The sequence below is a fragment of the Narcine bancroftii genome, chromosome 2, assembly GCF_036971445.1.
Source record: "Narcine bancroftii isolate sNarBan1 chromosome 2, sNarBan1.hap1, whole genome shotgun sequence".
NCBI classification, from domain to species: Eukaryota; Metazoa; Chordata; class Chondrichthyes; order Torpediniformes; family Narcinidae; genus Narcine; species Narcine bancroftii.
In genome coordinates this window covers 2358554-2383136 of record NC_091470.1, presented here as the reverse complement: position 1 = coordinate 2383136, position 24583 = coordinate 2358554, and positions in this window count along the sequence as shown.

Genomic DNA, 24583 nt, shown 5'->3' with positions numbered 1-24583 from the left:
CTGTGACATTTCATTCCCTCTCCCTGTGACATTTTATTCCCTTCTCCCTGTGACATTTTATTCCCTTCTCCCTGTGACATTTTATTTCCTTCTCCCTGTGACATTTCATTCCCTCTCCCTGTGACATTTTATTCCCTTCTCCCTGTGACATTTTATTCCCTTCTCCCTGTGACATTTTATTCCTTCTCCCTGTGACATTTTATTCTCTCGCCCTGTGACATTTTATTCCCTTCTCCCGGTGACATTTTATTCCCTCTTCCTGTAACATTTTATTCCCTTCTCCCTGTGACATTTTATTCCCTCTCCATGTTACCTTTTTTTCCCTTCTCCCTGTGACATTTTATTCCCTCTCGCTGTGACATTTTATTCCCTCTCCCTGTGACAGTTTATTCCCTTCTCCCTGTGACATTTTATTCCCTCTCCCCGTGACAATTTATTCCCTCTCCCTGTGAAATTTTATTGCCTCTTCCTGTGACTTTTTATTCCCTTCTCCCTGTGACATTTTATTCCCACTCCCTTTGATTTTTTATTCCCTCTCCCTGTGACATTTTATTCCCTTCTCCCTGTGACATTTCATTCCCTCTCCCTGTGACATTTCATTCCCTCCCCCTTTGACATTTCATTCTCTATCACCGTGACATTTTATTCCCTCTCGCTGTTAAATATTATTCCCTCTTCCTGTGACTTTTTATTCCCTTCTCCCTGTGACAATTCATTCCCTCCTCCTGTGACATTTCTTTCCCTTCTACCTTTGACATTTCATTCCCTCCCCCTGTGACATCTTAATCCCTCTCCTTGGGATATTTTATTCCCTTCTCCATGTGTCGTTTCATTCCCTCTCCCCGTGACATTTTATTCCCTCTCCCTGTGATTTTTTATTCCCTCTCCCTGTGAAACTTTATTCCATCTCCCTGTAATATTTTATTTCATTCTCCCTGTGACATTTTATTCCCTTCTCCCTGTGACATTTTATTTCCTTCTCCCTGTGACATTTCATTCCCTCTCCCTGTGACGTTTTATTCCCTCTTCCTGTGACATTTTATTCCCTTCTCCCTGTGACAATTCATTCCCTCCTCCTGTGACATTTCTTTCCCTTCTACCTGTGACATTTCATTCCCTCCCCCTGTGACATCTTATTCCCTCTCCTTGGGATATTTTATTCCCTTCTCCCTGTGTCATTTCATTCCGTCTCCCCGTGACATTTTATTCCCACTCCCTGTGACATTTTATTCCCTCTCCCTGTGATTTTTTATTCCCTCTCCCTGTGAAATTTTATTCCATCTCCCTGTAATATTTTATTTCATTCTCCCTGTGACATTTTATTCCCTTCTCCCTGTGACATTTTATTTCCTTCTCCCTGTGACATTTCATTCCCTCTCCCTGTGACATTTTATTCTCTTCTCCCTGTGACATTTTATTCCCTTCTCCCTGTGACATTTTATTCCTTCTCCCTGTGACATTTTATTCTCTAGCCCTGTGACATTTTATTCCCTTCTCCCTGTGACATTTTATTCATTCTCCCTGTGACATTTTATTCTCTCGCCCTGTGACATTTTAGTCCCTTCTCCCTGTGACATTTTATTCCCTCTCCCTTTGACATTTCATTCTCTATCCCCGTGACATTTTATTCCCTCTCGCTGTTAAATATTATTCCCTCTTCCTGTGACTTTTTATTCCCTTCTCGCTGTGACATTCTATTCCCTCTCGCTGTGATTTTTTATTCCCTCTCCCTGTGATATTTTATTTCCTTCTCCCTGTGATATTTTATTCCCACTCCCTTTGACATTTTATTCCCATCTCCTAGTGACATTTTATTCCCTTCTCACTGTGACATTTCATTCCCTCCTCCTGTGACATTTCTTTCCCTTCTTCCTGTGACATTTCATTCCCTCTCCCTGTGACATTTTATTCCCTTCTCCCTGTGACATTTTATTCCCTTCTCCCTGTGACATTTTATTCCTTCTCCCTGTGACATTTTATTCTCTCGCCCTGTGACATTTTATTCCCTTCTCCCGGTGACATTTTATTCCCTCTTCCTGTAACATTTTATTCCCTTCTCCCTGTGACATTTTATTCCCTCTCCATGTTACCTTTTTTTCCCTTCTCCCTGTGACATTTCATTCCCTCTCCCTGTGACATTTTATTCCCTTCTCCCTGTGACATTTTATTCCCTTCTCCCTGTGACATTTTATTCCTTCTCCCTGTGACATTTTATTCTCTCGCCCTGTGACATTTTATTCCCTTCTCCCGGTGACATTTTATTCCCTCTTCCTGTAACATTTTATTCCCTTCTCCCTGTGACATTTTATTCCCTCTCCATGTTACCTTTTTTTCCCTTCTCCCTGTGACATTTTATTCCCTCTCCCTGTGACAGTTTATTCCCTTCTCCCTGTGACATTTTATTCCCTCTCCCCGTGACAATTTATTCCCTCTCCCTGTGAAATTTTATTGCCTCTTCCTGTGACTTTTTATTCCCTTCTCCCTGTGACATTTTATTCCCACTCCCTTTGATTTTTTATTCCCTCTCCCTGTGACATTTTATTCCCTTCTCCCTGTGACATTTCATTCCCTCTCCCTGTGACATTTCATTCCCTCCCCCTTTGACATTTCATTCTCTATCACCGTGACATTTTATTCCCTCTCGCTGTTAAATATTATTCCCTCTTCCTGTGACTTTTTATTCCCTTCTCCCTGTGACATTTTATTCCCTCTCGCTGTGATTTTTTATTCCCTCTCCCTGTGAAATTTTATTCCTTCTCCCTGTGATATTTTATTTCCTTCTCCCTGTGACATTTTATTCCCACTCCCTTTGACATTTTATTCCCATCTCCCTGTGACATTTTATTTCCTTCTCCCTGTGACATTTCATTCCCTCTCCCTGTGACATTTTATTCCCTTCTCCCTGTGACATTTTATTCCCTTCTCCCTGTGACATTTTATTCCCTCTCCCTGTGATTTTTTAATCCCTCTCCCTGTGAAATTTTATTCCATCTCCCTGTAATATTTTATTTCATTCTCCCTGTGACATTTTATTCCCTTCTCCCTGTGACATTTTATTTCCTTCTCCCTGTGACATTTCATTCCCTCTCCCTTTTACATTTTATTCCCTTCTCCCTGTGACATTTTATTCCCTTCTCCCTGTGACATTTTATTCCTTCTCCCTGTGACATTTTATTCCCTTCTCCCTGTGACAGTTTATTCCCTTCTCCCTGTGATATTTCATTCCCTCTCCCTGTTACATTTTATTCCCTTCTCCCTGTGACATTTTATTCCCTTCTCCCTGTGACATTTTATTCCTTCTCCCTGTGACATTTTATTCCCTTCTCCCTGTGACATTTTATTCCCTTCTCCCTGTGACATTTTATTACCTCTTCCTGTAACATTTAATTCCCTTCTCCCTGTGACATTTTATTCCCTCTCCCTGTGACATTTTATTCCCTTCTCCCTGTGACAGTTTATTCCCTTCTCCCTTTGACATTTTATTCCCTCTCCCCGTGACAATTTAATCCCTCTCCCTGTAACATTTAATTCCCTTCTCCCTGTGACATTTTATTCCCTTCTCCCTGTGACATTTTATTCCCTTCTCCCTGTGACATTTTATTCCCTCTCCCTGTGATTTTTTAATCCCTCTCCCTGTGAAATTTTATTCCATCTCCCTGTAATATTTTATTTCATTCTCCCTGTGACATTTTATTCCCTTCTCCCTGTGACATTTTATTTCCTTCTCCCTGTGACATTTCATTCCCTCTCCCTTTTACATTTTATTCCCTTCTCCCTGTGACATTTTATTCCCTTCTCCCTGTGACATTTTATTCCTTCTCCCTGTGACATTTTATTCCCTTCTCCCTGTGACAGTTTATTCCCTTCTCCCTGTGATATTTCATTCCCTCTCCCTGTTACATTTTATTCCCTTCTCCCTGTGACATTTTATTCCCTTCTACCTGTGACATTTTATTCCTTCTCCCTGTGACATTTTATTCCCTTCTCCCTGTGACATTTTATTCCCTTCTCCCTGTGACATTTTATTACCTCTTCCTGTAACATTTAATTCCCTTCTCCCTGTGACATTTTATTCCCTCTCCCTGTGACATTTTATTCCCTTCTCCCTGTGACAGTTTATTCCCTTCTCCCTTTGACATTTTATTCCCTCTCCCCGTGACAATTTAATCCTTCTCCCTGTGAAATTTTATTCCCTCTTCCTGTGACTTTTTATTCCCTTCTCCCTGTGACATTTTATTCCCACTCCCTTTGATTTTTTATTCCCTCTCCCTGTGAAATTTTATTCCTTTTCCCTGTGATATTTTATTTCCTTCTCCCTGTGACATTTTATTCCCTTCTCACTGTGACATTTCATTCCCTCTCCCTGTGACGTTTTATTCCCTTCTCCCTGTGACATTTTATTCCCTCTCCCTGTGACATTTTATTCCCTTCTCCCTGTGACAGTTTATTCCCTTCTCCCTATGACATTTTATTCCCTCTCCCCGTGACAATTTATTCCCTCTCCCTGTGAAATTTTATTCCCTCTTCCTGTGACTTTTTATTCCCTTCTCCCTGTGACATTTTATTCCCACTCCCTTTGATTTTTTATTCCCTCTCCCTGTGAAATTTTATTCCTTTTCCCTGTGATATTTTATTTCCTTCTCCCTGTGACATGTTATTCCCTTCTCACTGTGACATTTCATTCCCTCTCCCTGTGACGTTTTATTCCCTCTTCCTGTGACATTTTATTCCCTTCTCCGTGTGACACTTCATTCCCTCCTCCTATGACATTTCTTTCCCTTCTACCTGTGACATTTCATTCCCTCCCCCTGTGACATCTTATTCCCTCTCCTTGGGATATTTTATTCCCTTCTCCCTGTGTCATTTCATTCCCTCTCCCCGTGACATTTTATTCCCACTCCCTGTGATTTTTTATTCCCTCTCCATGTGAAATTTTATTACATCTCCCTGTAATATTTTATTTCATTCTCCCTGTGACATTTTATTCCCTTCTCCCTTTGACAATTCATTCCCACCTCCTGTGACATTTCTTTCCCTTCTACCTGTGACATTTCATTCCCTCCCCCTCTGACATCTTATACCGTCTCCTTGGGATATTTTATTCCCTTCTCCCTGTGTCGTTTCATTCCCTCTCCCCGTGACATTTTATTCCCTATCCCTTTGATTTTTTATTCCCTCTCCCTGTGAAATGTTATTCCATCTCCCTGTAATAATTTATTTCATTCTCCCTGTGACATTTTATTCCCTTCTCCCTGTGACATTTTATTCCTTCTCCCTGTGACATTTTATTCTTTCGCCCTGTGACATTTTATTCCCTTCTCCCTGTGACATTTTATTCCCTCTCCCTGTGACATTTTATTCTCTTCTCCCTGTGACATTTTATTCCTTCTCCCTGTGACATTTTATTCCCTTCTCCCTGTGACATTTTATTTCCTTCTCCCTGTGACATTTTATTCCCTTCTCCCTGTGACATTTTATTTCCTTATCCCTGTGATATTTCATTCCCTTCTCCCTGTGACATTTTATTCCCTTCTCCCTGTGACATTTTATTCCTTCTCCCTGTGACATTTTATTCTCTAGCCCTGTGACATTTTATTCCCTTCTCCCTGTCACATTTTATTCCCTCTCCCTTTGACATTTCATTCTCTATCCCCGTGACATTTTATTCCCTCTCGCTGTTAAATATTATTCCCTCTTCCTGTGACTTTTTATTCCCTTCTCCCTGTGACTTTCTATTCCCTCTCGCTGTGATTTTTTATTCCCTCTCCCTGTGATATTTTATTTCCTTCTCCCTGTGATATTTTATTCCCACTCCCTTTGACATTTTATTCCCATCTCCTAGTGACATTTTATTCCCTTCTCACTGTGACATTTCATTCCCTCTCCCTGTGACGTTTTATTCCCTCTTCCTGTGACATTTTATTCCCTTCTCCCTGTGACAATTCATTCCCTCCTCCTGTGACATTTCTTTCCCTTCTTCCTGTGACATTTCTTTCCCTCCCCCTGTTACATCTTATACCCTCTCCTTGGGATATTTTATTCCCTTCTCCCTGCCTCATTTCATTCCCTCTCCCCGTGACATTTTATTCCCACTCCCTGTCACATCTTATTCCCTCTCCATGTGATTTTTTATTCCCTCTCCCTGTGAAATTTTATTCCATCTCCCTGTAATATTTTATTTCATTCTCCCTGTGACATTATATTCCCTTCTCCCTGTGACATTTTATTTCCTTCTCCCTGTGACATTTCATTCCCTCTCCCTGTGACATTTTATTCCCTTCTCCCTGTGACATTTTATTCCCTTCTCCCTGTGACATTTTATTTCCTTCTCCCTGTGACATTTCATTCCCTCTCCCTGTGACATTTTATTCCCTTCTCCCTGTGACATTTTATTCCCTTCTCCCTGTGACATTTTATTCCTTCTCCCTGTGACATTTTATTCTCTCGCCCTGTGACATTTTATTCCCTTCTCCCGGTGACATTTTATTCCCTCTTCCTGTAACATTTTATTCCCTTCTCCCTGTGACATTTTATTCCCTCTCCATGTTACCTTTTTTTCCCTTCTCCCTGTGACATTTTATTCCCTCTCGCTGTGACATTTTATTCCCTCTCCCTGTGACAGTTTATTCCCTTCTCCCTGTGACATTTTATTCCCTCTCCCCGTGACAATTTATTCCCTCTCCCTGTGAAATTTTATTGCCTCTTCCTGTGACTTTTTATTCCCTTCTCCCTGTGACATTTTATTCCCACTCCCTTTGATTTTTTATTCCCTCTCCCTGTGACATTTTATTCCCTTCTCCCTGTGACATTTCATTCCCTCTCCCTGTGACATTTCATTCCCTCCCCCTTTGACATTTCATTCTCTATCACCGTGACATTTTATTCCCTCTCGCTGTTAAATATTATTCCCTCTTCCTGTGACTTTTTATTCCCTTCTCCCTGTGACATTTTATTCCCTCTCACTGTGATTTTTTATTCCCTCTCCCTGTGAAATTTTATTCCTTCTCCCTGTGATATTTTATTTCCTTCTCCCTGTGACATTTTATTCCCACTCCCTTTGACATTTTATTCCCATCTCCCTGTGACATTTTATTTCCTTCTCCCTGTGACATTTCATTCCCTCTCCCTGTGACATTTTATTCCCTTCTCCCTGTGACATTTTATTCCCTTCTCCCTGTGACATTTTATTCCCTCTCCCTGTGATTTTTTAATCCCTCTCCCTGTGAAATTTTATTCCATCTCCCTGTAATATTTTATTTCATTCTCCCTGTGACATTTTATTCCCTTCTCCCTGTGACATTTTATTTCCTTCTCCCTGTGACATTTCATTCCCTCTCCCTTTTACATTTTATTCCCTTCTCCCTGTGACATTTTATTCCCTTCTCCCTGTGACATTTTATTCCTTCTCCCTGTGACATTTTATTCCCTTCTCCCTGTGACAGTTTATTCCCTTCTCCCTGTGATATTTCATTCCCTCTCCCTGTTACATTTTATTCCCTTCTCCCTGTGACATTTTATTCCCTTCTACCTGTGACATTTTATTCCTTCTCCCTGTGACATTTTATTCCCTTCTCCCTGTGACATTTTATTCCCTTCTCCCTGTGACATTTTATTACCTCTTCCTGTAACATTTAATTCCCTTCTCCCTGTGACATTTTATTCCCTCTCCCTGTGACATTTTATTCCCTTCTCCCTGTGACAGTTTATTCCCTTCTCCCTTTGACATTTTATTCCCTCTCCCCGTGACAATTTAATCCCTCTCCCTGTGAAATTTTATTCCCTCTTCCTGTGACTTTTTATTCCCTTCTCCCTGTGACATTTTATTCCCACTCCCTTTGATTTTTTATTCCCTCTCCCTGTGAAATTTTATTCCTTTTCCCTGTGATATTTTATTTCCTTCTCCCTGTGACATTTTATTCCCTTCTCACTGTGACATTTCATTCCCTCTCCCTGTGACGTTTTATTCCCTCTTCCTGTGACATTTTATTCCCTTCTCCGTGTGACACTTCATTCCCTCCTCCTATGACATTTCTTTCCCTTCTACCTGTGACATTTCATTCCCTCCCCCTGTGACATCTTATTCCCTCTCCTTGGGATATTTTATTCCCTTCTCCCTGTGTCATTTCATTCCCTCTCCCCGTGACATTTTATTCCCACTCCCTGTGATTTTTTTATTCCCTCTCCATGTGAAATTTTATTACATCTCCCTGTAATATTTTATTTCATTCTCCCTGTGACATTTTATTCCCTTCTCCCTTTGACAATTCATTCCCACCTCCTGTGACATTTCTTTCCCTTCTACCTGTGACATTTCATTCCCTCCCCCTCTGACATCTTATACCGTCTCCTTGGGATATTTTATTCCCTTCTCCCTGTGTCGTTTCATTTCCTCTCCCCGTGACATTTTATTCCCTATCCCTTTGATTTTTTATTCCCTCTCCCTGTGAAATGTTATTCCATCTCCCTGTAATAATTTATTTCATTCTCCCTGTGACATTTTATTCCCTTCTCCCTGTGACATTTTATTCCTTCTCCCTGTGACATTTTATTCTTTCGCCCTGTGACATTTTATTCCCTTCTCCCTGTGACATTTTATTCCCTCTCCCTGTGACATTTTATTCCCTCTCCCTGTGACAGTTTATTCCCTTCTGCCTGTGACATTTTATTCCCTTCTCCCCGTGACAATTTATTTCCTCTCCCTGTGAAATTTTAATCCCTCTTCCTGTGACTTTTTATTCCCTTCTCCCTGTGACATTTTATTCCCACTCCCTTTGATTTTTTAATCCCTCTCCCTTTGAAATTTTATTCCTTTTCCCTGTGATATTTTATTTCCTTCTCCCTGTGACATTTTATTCCCTTCTCCCTGTGAAATTTTATTCCCTCTCCCTGTGAAATTTTATTCCCTTCTCCCTGTGACATTTTATTCCCTCTCCCTGTGACATTTTATTCCCTCTCCCTGTGACATTTTATTCCCTCTCCCTGTGAAATTTTAATCCCTTCTCCCTGTGACATTTTATTCCCTTGTCCCTGTGACATTTCATTCCCTTCTCCCTGTGACATTTCATTCCCTCTCCCTGTGACATTTCATTCCCTCCCCCTTTGACATTTCATTCTCTATCCCCGTGACATTTTATTCCCTCTCGCTGTTTAATATTATTCCCTCTTCCTGTGACTTTTTATTCCCTTCTCCCTGTGACATTCTATTCCCTCTCGCTGTGATTTTTTATTCCCTCTCCCTGTGATATTTTATTTCCTTCTCCCTGTGATATTTTATTCGCACTCCCTTTGACATTTTATTCCCATCTCCTAGTGACATTTTATTCCCTTCTCACTGTGACATTTCATTCCCTCTCCCTGTGACGTTTTATTCCCTCTTCCTGTGACATTTTATTCCCTTCTCCCTGTGACAATTCATTCCCTCCTCCTGTGACATTTCTTTCCCTTCTTCCTGTGACATTTCTTTCCCTCCCCCTGTTAAATCTTATTCCCTCTCCCCGTGACATTTTATTCCCACTCCCTGTGACATTTTATTCCCTCTCCCTGTGATTTTTTATTTCCTCTCCCTGTGAAATTTTATTCCATCTCTCTGTTATATTTTATTTCATTCTCCCTGTGACATTATATTCCCTTCTCCCTGTGACATTTTATTTCCTTCTCCCTGTGACATTTCATTCCCTCTCCCTGTGACATTTTCTTCCCTTCTCCCTGTGACATTTTATTCCCTTCTCCCTGTGACATTTTATTCCTTCTCCCTGTGACATTTTATTCTCTCGCCCTGTGACATTTTATTCCCTTCTCCCTGTGACATTTTATTCCCTCTTCCTGTAACATTTTATTCCCTTCGCCCTGTGACATTTTATTCCCTCTTCCTGTAACATTTTATTCCCTCTCCCTGTGACATTTTATTCCCTTCTCCCGGTGACATTTTATTCCCTCTTCCTGTAACATTTTATTCCCTTCTCCCTGTGACATTTTATTCCCTCTCCATGTTACCTTTTTTTCCCTTCTCCCTGTGACATTTTATTCCCTCTCGCTGTGACATTTTATTCCCTCTCCCTGTGACAGTTTATTCCCTTCTCCCTGTGACATTTTATTCCCTCTCCCCGTGACAATTTATTCCCTCTCCCTGTGAAATTTTATTGCCTCTTCCTGTGACTTTTTATTCCCTTCTCCCTGTGACATTTTATTCCCACTCCCTTTGATTTTTTATTCCCTCTCCCTGTGACATTTTATACCCTTCTCCCTGTGACATTTCATTCCCTCTCCCTGTGACATTTCATTCCCTCCCCCTTTGACATTTCATTCTCTATCACCGTGACATTTTATTCCCTCTCGCTGTTAAATATTATTCCCTCTTCCTGTGACTTTTTATTCCCTTCTCCCTGTGACATTTTATTCCCTCTCACTGTGATTTTTTATTCCCTCTCCCTGTGAAATTTTATTCCTTCTCCCTGTGATATTTTATTTCCTTCTCCCTGTGACATTTTATTCCCACTCCCTTTGACATTTTATTCCCATCTCCCTGTGACATTTTATTTCCTTCTCCCTGTGACATTTCATTCCCTCTCCCTGTGACATTTTATTCCCTTCTCCCTGTGACATTTTATTCCCTTCTCCCTGTGACATTTTATTCCCTCTCCCTGTGATTTTTTAATCCCTCTCCCTGTGAAATTTTATTCCATCTCCCTGTAATATTTTATTTCATTCTCCCTGTGACATTTTATTCCCTTCTCCCTGTGACATTTTATTTCCTTCTCCCTATGACATTTCATTCCCTCTCCCTTTTACATTTTATTCCCTTCTCCCTGTGACATTTTATTCCCTTCTCCCTGTGACATTTTATTCCTTCTCCCTGTGACATTTTATTCCCTTCTCCCTGTGACAGTTTATTCCCTTCTCCCTGTGATATTTCATTCCCTCTCCCTGTTACATTTTATTCCCTTCTCCCTGTGACATTTTATTCCCTTCTACCTGTGACATTTTATTCCTTCTCCCTGTGACATTTTATTCCCTTCTCCCTGTGACATTTTATTCCCTTCTCCCTGTGACATTTTATTACCTCTTCCTGTAACATTTAATTCCCTTCTCCCTGTGACATTTTATTCCCTCTCCCTGTGACATTTTATTCCCTTCTCCCTGTGACAGTTTATTCCCTTCTCCCTTTGACATTTTATTCCCTCTCCCCGTGACAATTTAATCCCTCTCCCTGTGAAATTTTATTCCCTCTTCCTGTGACTTTTTATTCCCTTCTCCCTGTGACATTTTATTCCCACTCCCTTTGATTTTTTATTCCCTCTCCCTGTGAAATTTTATTCCTTTTCCCTGTGATATTTTATTTCCTTCTCCCTGTGACATTTTATTCCCTTCTCACTGTGACATTTCATTCCCTCTCCCTGTGACGTTTTATTCCCTCTTCCTGTGACATTTTATTCCCTTCTCCGTGTGACACTTCATTCCCTCCTCCTATGACATTTCTTTCCCTTCTACCTGTGACATTTCATTCCCTCCCCCTGTGACATCTTATTCCCTCTCCTTGGGATATTTTATTCCCTTCTCCCTGTGTCATTTCATTCCCTCTCCCCGTGACATTTTATTCCCACTCCCTGTGATTTTTTTATTCCCTCTCCATGTGAAATTTTATTACATCTCCCTGTAATATTTTATTTCATTCTCCCTGTGACATTTTATTCCCTTCTCCCTTTGACAATTCATTCCCACCTCCTGTGACATTTCTTTCCCTTCTACCTGTGACATTTCATTCCCTCCCCCTCTGACATCTTATACCGTCTCCTTGGGATATTTTATTCCCTTCTCCCTGTGTCGTTTCATTTCCTCTCCCCGTGACATTTTATTCCCTATCCCTTTGATTTTTTATTCCCTCTCCCTGTGAAATGTTATTCCATCTCCCTGTAATAATTTATTTCATTCTCCCTGTGACATTTTATTCCCTTCTCCCTGTGACATTTTATTCCTTCTCCCTGTGACATTTTATTCTTTCGCCCTGTGACATTTTATTCCCTTCTCCCTGTGACATTTTATTCCCTCTCCCTGTGACATTTTATTCCCTCTCCCTGTGACAGTTTATTCCCTTCTGCCTGTGACATTTTATTCCCTTCTCCCCGTGACAATTTATTTCCTCTCCCTGTGAAATTTTAATCCCTCTTCCTGTGACTTTTTATTCCCTTCTCCCTGTGACATTTTATTCCCACTCCCTTTGATTTTTTAATCCCTCTCCCTTTGAAATTTTATTCCTTTTCCCTGTGATATTTTATTTCCTTCTCCCTGTGACATTTTATTCCCTTCTCCCTGTGAAATTTTATTCCCTCTCCCTGTGAAATTTTATTCCCTTCTCCCTGTGACATTTTATTCCCTCTCCCTGTGACATTTTATTCCCTCTCCCTGTGACATTTTATTCCCTCTCCCTGTGAAATTTTAATCCCTTCTCCCTGTGACATTTTATTCCCTTGTCCCTGTGACATTTCATTCCCTTCTCCCTGTGACATTTCATTCCCTCTCCCTGTGACATTTCATTCCCTCCCCCTTTGACATTTCATTCTCTATCCCCGTGACATTTTATTCCCTCTCGCTGTTTAATATTATTCCCTCTTCCTGTGACTTTTTATTCCCTTCTCCCTGTGACATTCTATTCCCTCTCGCTGTGATTTTTTATTCCCTCTCCCTGTGATATTTTATTTCCTTCTCCCTGTGATATTTTATTCGCACTCCCTTTGACATTTTATTCCCATCTCCTAGTGACATTTTATTCCCTTCTCACTGTGACATTTCATTCCCTCTCCCTGTGACGTTTTATTCCCTCTTCCTGTGACATTTTATTCCCTTCTCCCTGTGACAATTCATTCCCTCCTCCTGTGACATTTCTTTCCCTTCTTCCTGTGACATTTCTTTCCCTCCCCCTGTTAAATCTTATTCCCTCTCCCCGTGACATTTTATTCCCACTCCCTGTGACATTTTATTCCCTCTCCCTGTGATTTTTTATTTCCTCTCCCTGTGAAATTTTATTCCATCTCTCTGTTATATTTTATTTCATTCTCCCTGTGACATTATATTCCCTTCTCCCTGTGACATTTTATTTCCTTCTCCCTGTGACATTTCATTCCCTCTCCCTGTGACATTTTCTTCCCTTCTCCCTGTGACATTTTATTCCCTTCTCCCTGTGACATTTTATTCCTTCTCCCTGTGACATTTTATTCTCTCGCCCTGTGACATTTTATTCCCTTCTCCCTGTGACATTTTATTCCCTCTTCCTGTAACATTTTATTCCCTTCGCCCTGTGACATTTTATTCCCTCTTCCTGTAACATTTTATTCCCTCTCCCTGTGACATTTTATTCCCTCTCCATGTGACATTTTATTCCCTTCTCCCTGTGACATTTTATTCCCTCTCGCTGTGACATTTTATTCCCTCTCCCTGTGACAGTTTATTCACTTCTCCCTGTGACATTTTATTCCCTCTCCCCGTGACAATTTATTCACTCTCCCTGTGAAATTTTATTGCCTCTTCCTGTGACTTTTTATTCCCTTCTCCCTGTGACATTTTATTCCCACTCACTTTGATTTTTTATTCCCTCTCCCTGTGACATTTTATTCCCTTCTCCCTGTGACATTTCATTCCCTCTCCCTGTGACATTTCATTCCCTCCCCCTTTCACATTTCATTCTCTATCACCGTGACATTTTATTCCCTCTCGCTGTTAAATATTATTCCCTCTTCCTGTGACTTTTTATTCCCTTCTCCCTGTGACATTTTATTCCCTCTCGCTGTGATTTTTTATTCCCTCTCCCTGTGAAATTTTATTCCTTCTCCCTGTGATATTTTATTTCCTTCTCCCTGTGACATTTTATTCCCACTCCCTTTGACATTTTATTCCCATCTCCTAGTGACATTTTATTCCCTTCTCACTGTGACATTTCATTCCCTCACCCTGTGACGTTTTATTCCCTCTTCCTGTGACATTTTATTCCCTTCTCCCTGTGACAATTCATTCCCTCCTCCTGTGACATTTCTTTCCCTTCTACCTGTGACTTTTCATTCCCTCCCCCTGTGACATCTTATTCCCTCTCCTTGGGATATTTTATTCCCTTCTCCCTGTGTTGTTTCATTCCCTCTCCCCGTGACATTTTATTCCCACTCCCTGTGATTTTTTATTCCCTCTCCCTGTGAAATTTTATTCCATCTCCCTGTAATATTTTATTTCATTCTCCCTGTGACATTTTATTCCCTTCTCCCTGTGACAATTCATTCCCTCCTCCTGTGACATTTCTTTCCCTTCTACCTTTGACATTTCATTCCCTCCCCCTGTGACATCTTATTCCCTCTCCTTGGGATATTTTATTCCCTTCTCCATGTGTCGTTTCATTCCCTCTCCCCGTGACATTTTATTCCCTCTCCCTGTGATTTTTTATTCCCTCTCCCTGTGAAATTTTATTCCATCTCCCTGTAATATTTTATTTCATTCTCCCTGTGACATTTTATTCCCTTCTCCCTGTGACATTTTATTTCCTTCTCCCTGTGACATTTCATTCCCTCTCCCTGTGACGTTTTATTCCCTCTTCCTGTGACATTTTATTCCCTTCTCCCTGTGACAATTCATTCCCTCCTCCTGTGACATTTCTTTCCCTTCTACCTGTGACATTTCATTCCCTCCCCCTGTGACATCTTATTCCCTCTCCTTGGGATATTTTATTCCCTTCTCCCTGTGTCATTTCATTCCGTCTCCCCGTGACATTTTATTCCCACTCCCTGTGACATTTTATTCCCTCTCCCTGTGATTTTTTATTCCCTCTCCCTGTGAAATTTTATTCCATCTCCCTGTAATATTTTATTTCATTCTCCCTGTGACATTATATTCCCTTCTCCCTGTGACATTTTATTTCCTTCTCCCTGTGACATTTCATTCCCTCTCCCTGTGACATTTTATTCCCTTCTCCCTGTGACATTTTATTCCCTTCTCCCTGTGACATTTTATTTCCTTCTCCCTGTGACATTTCATTCCCTCTCCCTGTGACATTTTATTCCCTTCTCCCTGTGACATTTTATTCCCTTCTCCCTGTGACATTTTATTCCTTCTCCCTGTGACATTTTATTCTCTCGCCCTGTGACATTTTATTCCCTTCTCCCGGTGACATTTTATTCCCTCTTCCTGTAACATTTTATTCCCTTCTCCCTGTGACATTTTATTCCCTCTCCATGTTACCTTTTTTTCCCTTCTCCCTGTGACATTTTATTCCCTCTCGCTGTGACATTTTATTCCTTCTCCCTGTGACAGTTTATTCCCTTCTCCCTGTGACATTTTATTCCCTCTCCCCGTGACAATTTATTCCCTCTCCCTGTGAAATTTTATTGCCTCTTCCTCTGACTTTTTATTCCCTTCTCCCTGTGACATTTTATTCCCACTCCCTTTGATTTTTTATTCCCTCTCCCTGTGACATTTTATTCCCTTCTCCCTGTGACATTTCATTCCCTCTCCCTGTGACATTTCATTCCCTCCCCCTTTGACATTTCATTCTCTATCACCGTGACATTTTATTCCCTCTCGCTGTTAAATATTATTCCCTCTTCCTGTGACTTTTTATTCCCTTCTCCCTGTGACATTTTATTCCCTCTCACTGTGATTTTTTATTCCCTCTCCCTGTGAAATTTTATTCCTTCTCCCTGTGATATTTTATTTCCTTCTCCCTGTGACATTTTATTCCCACTCCCTTTGACATTTTATTCCCATCTCCCTGTGACATTTTATTTCCTTCTCCCTGTGACATTTCATTCCCTCTCCCTGTGACATTTTATTCCCTTCTCCCTGTGACATTTTATTCCCTTCTCCCTGTGACATTTTATTCCCTCTCCCTGTGATTTTTTAATCCCTCTCCCTGTGAAATTTTATTCCATCTCCCTGTAATATTTTATTTCATTCTCCCTGTGACATTTTATTCCCTTCTCCCTGTGACATTTTATTTCCTTCTCCCTGTGACATTTCATTCCCTCTCCCTTTTACATTTTATTCCCTTCTCCCTGTGACATTTTATTCCCTTCTCCCTGTGACATTTTATTCCTTCTCCCTGTGACATTTTATTCCCTTCTCCCTGTGACAGTTTATTCCCTTCTCCCTGTGATATTTCATTCCCTCTCCCTGTTACATTTTATTCCCTTCTCCCTGTGACATTTTATTCCCTTCTACCTGTGACATTTTATTCCTTCTCCCTGTGACATTTTATTCCCTTCTCCCTGTGACATTTTATTCCCTTCTCCCTGTGACATTTTATTACCTCTTCCTGTAACATTTAATTCCCTTCTCCCTGTGACATTTTATTCCCTCTCCCTGTGACATTTTATTCCCTTCTCCCTGTGACAGTTTATTCCCTTCTCCCTTTGACATTTTATTCCCTCTCCCCGTGACAATTTAATCCCTCTCCCTGTGAAATTTTATTCCCTCTTCCTGTGACTTTTTATTCCCTTCTCCCTGTGACATTTTATTCCCACTCCCTTTGATTTTTTATTCCCTCTCCCTGTGAAATTTTATTCCTTTTCCCTGTGATATTTTATTTCCTTCTCCCTGTGACATTTTATTCCCTTCTCACTGTGACATTTCATTCCCTCTCCCTGTGACGTTTTATTCCCTCTTCCTGTGACATTTTATTCCCTTCTCCGTGTGACACTTCATTCCCTCCTCCTATGACATTTCTTTCCCTTCTACCTGTGACATTTCATTCCCTCCCCCTGTGACATCTTATTCCCTCTCCTTGGGATATTTTATTCCCTTCTCCCTGTGTCATTTCATTCCCTCTCCCCGTGACATTTTATTCCCACTCCCTGTGATTTTTTTATTCCCTCTCCATGTGAAATTTTATTACATCTCCCTGTAATATTTTATTTCATTCTCCCTGTGACATTTTATTCCCTTCTCCCTTTGACAATTCATTCCCACCTCCTGTGACATTTCTTTCCCTTCTACCTGTGACATTTCATTCCCTCCCCCTCTGACATCTTATACCGTCTCCTTGGGATATTTTATTCCCTTCTCCCTGTGTCGTTTCATTCCCTCTCCCCGTGACATTTTATTCCCTATCCCTTTGATTTTTTATTCCCTCTCCCTGTGAAATGTTATTCCATCTCCCTGTAATAATTTATTTCATTCTCCCTGTGACATTTTATTCCCTTCTCCCTGTGACATTTTATTCCTTCTCCCTGTGACATTTTATTCTTTCGCCCTGTGACATTTTATTCCCTTCTCCCTGTGACATTTTATTCCCTCTCCCTGTGACATTTTATTCCCTCTCCCTGTGACAGTTTATTCCCTTCTGCCTGTGACATTTTATTCCCTTCTCCCCGTGACAATTTATTTCCTCTCCCTGTGAAATTTTAATCCCTCTTCCTGTGACTTTTTATTCCCTTCTCCCTGTGACATTTTATTCCCACTCCCTTTGATTTTTTAATCCCTCTCCCTTTGAAATTTTATTCCTTTTCCCTGTGATATTTTATTTCCTTCTCCCTGTGACATTTTATTCCCTTCTCCCTGTGAAATTTTATTCCCTCTCCCTGTGAAATTTTATTCCCTTCTCCCTGTGACATTTTATTCCCTCTCCCTGTGACATTTTATTCCCTCTCCCTGTGACATTTTATTCCCTCTCCCTGTGAAATTTTAATCCCTTCTCCCTGTGACATTTTATTCCCTTGTCCCTGTGACATTTCATTCCCTTCTCCCTGTGACATTTCATTCCCTCTCCCTGTGACATTTCATTCCCTCCCCCTTTGACATTTCATTCTCTATCCCCGTGACATTTTATTCCCTCTCGCTGTTTAATATTATTCCCTCTTCCTGTGACTTTTTATTCCCTTCTCCCTGTGACATTCTATTCCCTCTCGCTGTGATTTTTTATTCCCTCTCCCTGTGATATTTTATTTCCTTCTCCCTGTGATATTTTATTCGCACTCCCTTTGACATTTTATTCCCATCTCCTAGTGACATTTTATTCCCTTCTCACTGTGACATTTCATTCCCTCTCCCTGTGACGTTTTATTCCCTCTTCCTGTGACATTTTATTCCCTTCTCCCTGTGACAATTCATTCCCTCCTCCTGTGACATTTCTTTCCCTTCTTCCTGTGACATTTCTTTCCCTCCCCCTGTTAAATCTTATTCCCTCTCCCCGTGACATTTTATTCCCACTCCCTGTGACATTTTATTCCCTCTCCCTGTGATTTTTTATTTCCTCTCCCTGTGAAATTTTATTCCATCTCTCTGTTATATTTTATTTCATTCTCCCTGTGACATTATATTCCCTTCTCCCTGTGACATTTTATTTCCTTCTCCCTGTGACATTTCATTCCCTCTCCCTGTGACATTTTCTTCCCTTCTCCCTGTGACATTTTATTCCCTTCTCCCTGTGACATTTTATTCCTTCTCCCTGTGACATTTTATTCTCTCGCCCTGTGACATTTTATTCCCTTCTCCCTGTGACATTTTATTCCCTCTTCCTGTAACATTTTATTCCCTTCGCCCTGTGACATTTTATTCCCTCTTCCTGTAACATTTTATTCCCTCTCCCTGTGACATTTTATTCCCTCTCCATGTGACATTTTATTCCCTTCTCCCTGTGACATTTTATTCCCTCTCGCTGTGACATTTTATTCCCTCTCCTTGTGACAGTTTATTCACTTCTCCCTGTGACATTTTATTCCCTCTCCCCGTGACAATTTATTCACTCTCCCTGTGAAATTTTATTGCCTCTTCCTGTGACTTTTTATTCCCTTCTCCCTGTGACATTTTATTCCCACTCACTTTGATTTTTTATTCCCTCTCCCTGTGACATTTTATTCCCTTCTCCCTGTGACATTTCATTCCCTCTCCCTGTGACATTTCATTCCCTCCCCCTTTCACATTTCATTCTCTATCACCGTGACATTTTATTCCCTCTCGCTGTTAAATATTATTCCCTCTTCCTGTGACTTTTTATTCCCTTCTCCCTGTGACATTTTATTCCCTCTCGCTGTGATTTTTTATTCCCTCTCCCTGTGAAATTTTATTCCTTCTCCCTGTGATATTTTATTTCCTTCTCCCTGTGACATTTTATTCCCACTCCCTTTGACATTTTATTCCCATCTCCTAGTGACATTTTATTCCCTTCTCACTGTGACATTTCATTCCCTCACCCTGTGACGTTTTATTCCCTCTTCCTGTGACATTTTATTCCCTTCTCCCTGTGACAATTCATTCCCTCCTCCTGTGACATTTCTTTCCCTTCTACCTGTGACTTTTCATTCCCTCCCCCTGTGACATCTTATTCCCTCTCCTTGGGATATTTTATTCCCTTCTCCCTGTGTTGTTTCATTCCCTCTCCCCGTGACATTTTATTCCCACTCCCTGTGATTTTTTATTCCCTCTCCCTGTGAAATTTTATTCCATCTCCCTGTAATATTTTATTTCATTCTCCCTGTGACATTTTATTCCCTTCTCCCTGTGACAATTCATTCCCTCCTCCTGTGACATTTCTTTCCCTTCTACCTTTGACATTTCATTCCCTCCCCCTGTGACATCTTATTCCCTCTCCTTGGGATATTTTATTCCCTTCTCCATGTGTCGTTTCATTCCCTCTCCCCGTGACATTTTATTCCCTCTCCCTGTGATTTTTTATTCCCTCTCCCTGTGAAATTTTATTCCATCTCCCTGTAATATTTTATTTCATTCTCCCTGTGACATTTTATTCCCTTCTCCCTGTGACATTTTATTTCCTTCTCCCTGTGACATTTCATTCCCTCTCCCTGTGACGTTTTATTCCCTCTTCCTGTGACATTTTATTCCCTTCTCCCTGTGACAATTCATTCCCTCCTCCTGTGACATTTCTTTCCCTTCTACCTGTGACATTTCATTCCCTCCCCCTGTGACATCTTATTCCCTCTCCTTGGGATATTTTATTCCCTTCTCCCTGTGTCATTTCATTCCGTCTCCCCGTGACATTTTATTCCCACTCCCTGTGACATTTTATTCCCTCTCCCTGTGATTTTTTATTCCCTCTCCCTGTGAAATTTTATTCCATCTCCCTGTAATATTTTATTTCATTCTCCCTGTGACATTTTATTCCCTTCTCCCTGTGACATTTTATTTCCTTCTCCCTGTGACATTTCATTCCCTCTCCCTGTGACATTTTATTCTCTTCTCCCTGTGACATTTTATTCCCTTCTCCCTGTGACATTTTATTCCTTCTCCCTGTGACATTTTATTCTCTAGCCCTGTGACATTTTATTCCCTTCTCCCTGTGACATTTTATTCCTTCTCCCTGTGACATTTTATTCCCTCTCCCTTTGACATTTCATTCTCTATCCCCGTGACATTTTATTCCCTCTCGCTGTTAAATATTATTCCCTCTTCCTGTGACTTTATATTCCCTTCTCGCTGTGACATTCTATTCCCTCTCGCTGTGATTTTTTATTCCCTCTCCCTGTGATATTTTATTTCCTTCTCCCTGTGATATTTTATTCCCACTCCCTTTGACATTTTATTCCCATCTCCTAGTGACATTTTATTCCCTTCTCACTGTGACATTTCATTCCCTCCTCCTGTGACATTTCTTTCCCTTCTTCCTGTGACATTTCTTTCCCTCCCCCTGTTACATCTTATACCCTCTCCTTGGGATATTTTATTCCCTTCTCCCTGTGTCATTTCATTCCCTCTCCCCGTGACATTTTATTCCCACTCCCTGTCACATTTTATTCCCTCTCCATGTGATTTTTTATTCCCTCTCCCTGTGAAATTTTATTCCATCTCCCTGTAATATTTTATTTCATTCTCCCTGTGACATTATATTCCCTTCTCCCTGTGACATTTTATTTCCTTCTCCCTGTGACATTTCATTCCCTCTCCCTGTGACATTTTATTCCCTTCTCCCTGTGACATTTTATTTCCTTCTCCCTGTGACATTTCATTCCCTCTCCCTGTGACATTTTATTCCCTTCTCCCTGTGACATTTTATTTCCTTCTCCCTGTGACATTTTATTCCTTCTCCCTGTGACATTTTATTCTCTCGCCCTGTGACATTTTATTCCCTTCTCCCGGTGACATTTTATTCCCTCTCCCTGTGACATTTCATTCCCTCTCCCTGTGACATTTGATTCCCTCCCCCTTTGACATTTCATTCTCTATCACCGTGACATTTTATTCCCTCTCGCTGTTAAATATTATTCCCTCTTCCTGTGACATTTTATTCCCTCTCGCTGTTAAATATTATTCCCTCTTCCTGTGACTTTTTATTTCCTTATCCCTGTGATATTTCATTCCCTCTCCCTGTTACATTTTATTCCCTTCTCCCTGTGACATTTTATTCCCTTCTCCCTGTGACATTTTATTCCTTCTCCCTGTGACATTTTATTCCCTTCTCACTGTGACATTTCATTCCCTCTCCCTGTGACGTTTTATTCCCTCTTCCTGTGACATTTTATTCCCTTCTCCGTGTGACACTTCATTCCCTCCTCCTATGACATTTCTTTCCCTTCTACCTGTGACATTTCATTCCCTCCCCCTGTGACATCTTATTCCCTCTCCTTGGGATATTTTATTCCCTTCTCCCTGTGTCATTTCATTCCGTCTCCCCGTGACATTTTATTCCCACTCCCTGTGACATTTTATTCCCTCTCCCTGTGATTTTTTATTCCCTCTCCCTGTGAAATTTTATTCCATCTCCCTGTAATATTTTATTTCATTCTCCCTGTGACATTTTATTCCCTTCTCCCTGTGACATTTTATTTCCTTCTCCCTGTGACATTTCATTCCCTCTCCCTGTGACGTTTTATTCCCTCTTCCTGTGACATTTTATTCCCTTCTCCCTGTGACAATTCATTCCCTCCTCCTGTGACATTTCTTTCCCTTCTACCTGTGACATTTCATTCCCTCCCCCTGTGACATCTTATTCCCTCTCCTTGGGATATTTTATTCCCTTCTCCCTGTGTCATTTCATTCCGTCTCCCCGTGACATTTTATTCCCACTCCCTGTGACATTTTATTCCCTCTCCCTGTGATTTTTTATTCCCTCTCCCTGTGAAATTTTATTCCATCTCCCTGTAATATTTTATTTCATTCTCCCTGTGACATTTTATTCCCTTCTCCCTGTGACATTTTATTTCCTTCTCCCTGTGACATTTCATTCCCTCTCCCTGTGACATTTTATTCTCTTCTCCCTGTGACATTTTATTCCCTTCTCCCTGTGACATTTTATTCCTTCTCCCTGTGACATTTTATTCTCTAGCCCTGTGACATTTTATTCCCTTCTCCCTGTGACATTTTATTCCTTCTCCATGTGACATTTTATTCTCTCGCCCTGTGACATTTTAGTCCCTTCTCCCTGTGACATTTTATTCCCTCTCCCTTTGACATTTCATTCTCTATCCCCGTGACATTTTATTCCCTCTCGCTGTTAAATATTATTCCCTCTTCCTGTGACTTTTTATTCCCTTCTCGCTGTGACATTCTATTCCCTCTCGCTGTGATTTTTTATTCCCTCTCCCTGTGATATTTTATTTCCTTCTCCCTGTGATATTTTATTCCCACTCCCTTTGACATTTTATTCCCATCTCCTAGTGACATTTTATTCCCTTCTCACTGTGACATTTCATTCCCTCCTCCTGTGACATTTCTTTCCCTTCTTCCTGTGACATTTCATTCCCTCTCCCTGTGACATTTTATTCCCTTCTCCCTGTGACATTTTATTCCCTTCTCCCTGTGACATTTTATTCCTTCTCCCGGTGACATTTTATTCTCTCGCCCTGTGACATTTTATTCCCTTCTCCCGGTGACATTTTATTCCCTCTTCCTGTAACATTTTATTCCCTTCTCCCTGTGACATTTTATTCCCTCTCCATGTTACCTTTTTTTCCCTTCTCCCTGTGACATTTTATTCCCTCTCGCTGTGACATTTTATTCCCTCTCCCTGTGACAGTTTATTCCCTTCTCCCTGTGACATTTTATTCCCTCTCCCCGTGACAATTTATTCCCTCTCCCTGTGAAATTTTATTGCCTCTTCCTGTGACTTTTTATTCCCTTCTCCCTGTGACATTTTATTCCCACTCCCTTTGATTTTTTATTCCCTCTCCCTGTGACATTTTATTCCCTTCTCCCTGTGACATTTCATTCCCTCTCCCTGTGACATTTCATTCCCTCCCCCTTTGACATTTCATTCACTATCACCGTGACATTTTATTCCCTCTCGCTGTTAAATATTATTCCCTCTTCCTGTGACTTTTTATTCCCTTCTCCCTGTGACATTTTATTCCCTCTCGCTGTGATTTTTTATTCCCTCTCCCTGTGAAATTTTATTCCTTCTCCCTGTGATATTTTATTTCCTTCTCCCTGTGACATTTTATTCCCACTCCCTTTGACATTTTATTCCCATCTCCCTGTGACATTTTATTTCCTTCTCCCTGTGACATTTCATTCCCTCTCCCTGTGACATTTTATTCCCTTCTCCCTGTGACATTTTATTCCCTTCTCCCTGTGACATTTTATTCCCTCTCCCTGTGATTTTTTAATCCCTCTCCCTGTGAAATTTTATTCCATCTCCCTGTAATATTTTATTTCATTCTCCCTGTGACATTTTATTCCCTTCTCCCTGTGACATTTTATTTCCTTCTCCCTGTGACATTTCATTCCCTCTCCCTTTTACATTTTATTCCCTTCTCCCTGTGACATTTTATTCCCTTCTCCCTGTGACATTTTATTCCTTCTCCCTGTGACATTTTATTCCCTTCTCCCTGTGACAGTTTATTCCCTTCTCCCTGTGATATTTCATTCCCTCTCCCTGTTACATTTTATTCCCTTCTCCCTGTGACATTTTATTCCCTTCTCCCTGTGACATTTTATTCCTTCTCCCTGTGACATTTTATTCCCTTCTCCCTGTGACATTTTATTCCCTTCTCCCTGTGACATTTTATTACCTCTTCCTGTAACATTTAATTCCCTTCTCCCTGTGACATTTTATTCCCTCTCCCTGTGACATTTTATTCCCTTCTCCCTGTGACAGTTTATTCCCTTCTCCCTTTGACATTTTATTCCCTCTCCCCGTGACAATTTAATCCCTCTCCCTGTGAAATTTTATTCCCTCTTCCTGTGACTTTTTATTCCCTTCTCCCTGTGACATTTTATTCCCACTCCCTTTGATTTTTTATTCCCTCTCCCTGTGAAATTTTATTCCTTTTCCCTGTGATATTTTATTTCCTTCTCCCTGTGACATTTTATTCCCTTCTCACTGTGACATTTCATTCCCTCTCCCTGTGACGTTTTATTCCCTCTTCCTGTGACATTTTATTCCCTTCTCCGTGTGACACTTCATTCCCTCCTCCTATGACATTTCTTTCCCTTCTACCTGTGACATTTCATTCCCTCCCCCTGTGACATCTTATTCCCTCTCCTTGGGATATTTTATTCCCTTCTCCCTGTGTCATTTCATTCCCTCTCCCCGTGACATTTTATTCCCACTCCCTGTGATTTTTTTATTCCCTCTCCATGTGAAATTTTATTACATCTCCCTGTAATATTTTATTTCATTCTCCCTGTGACATTTTATTCCCTTCTCCCTTTGACAATTCAT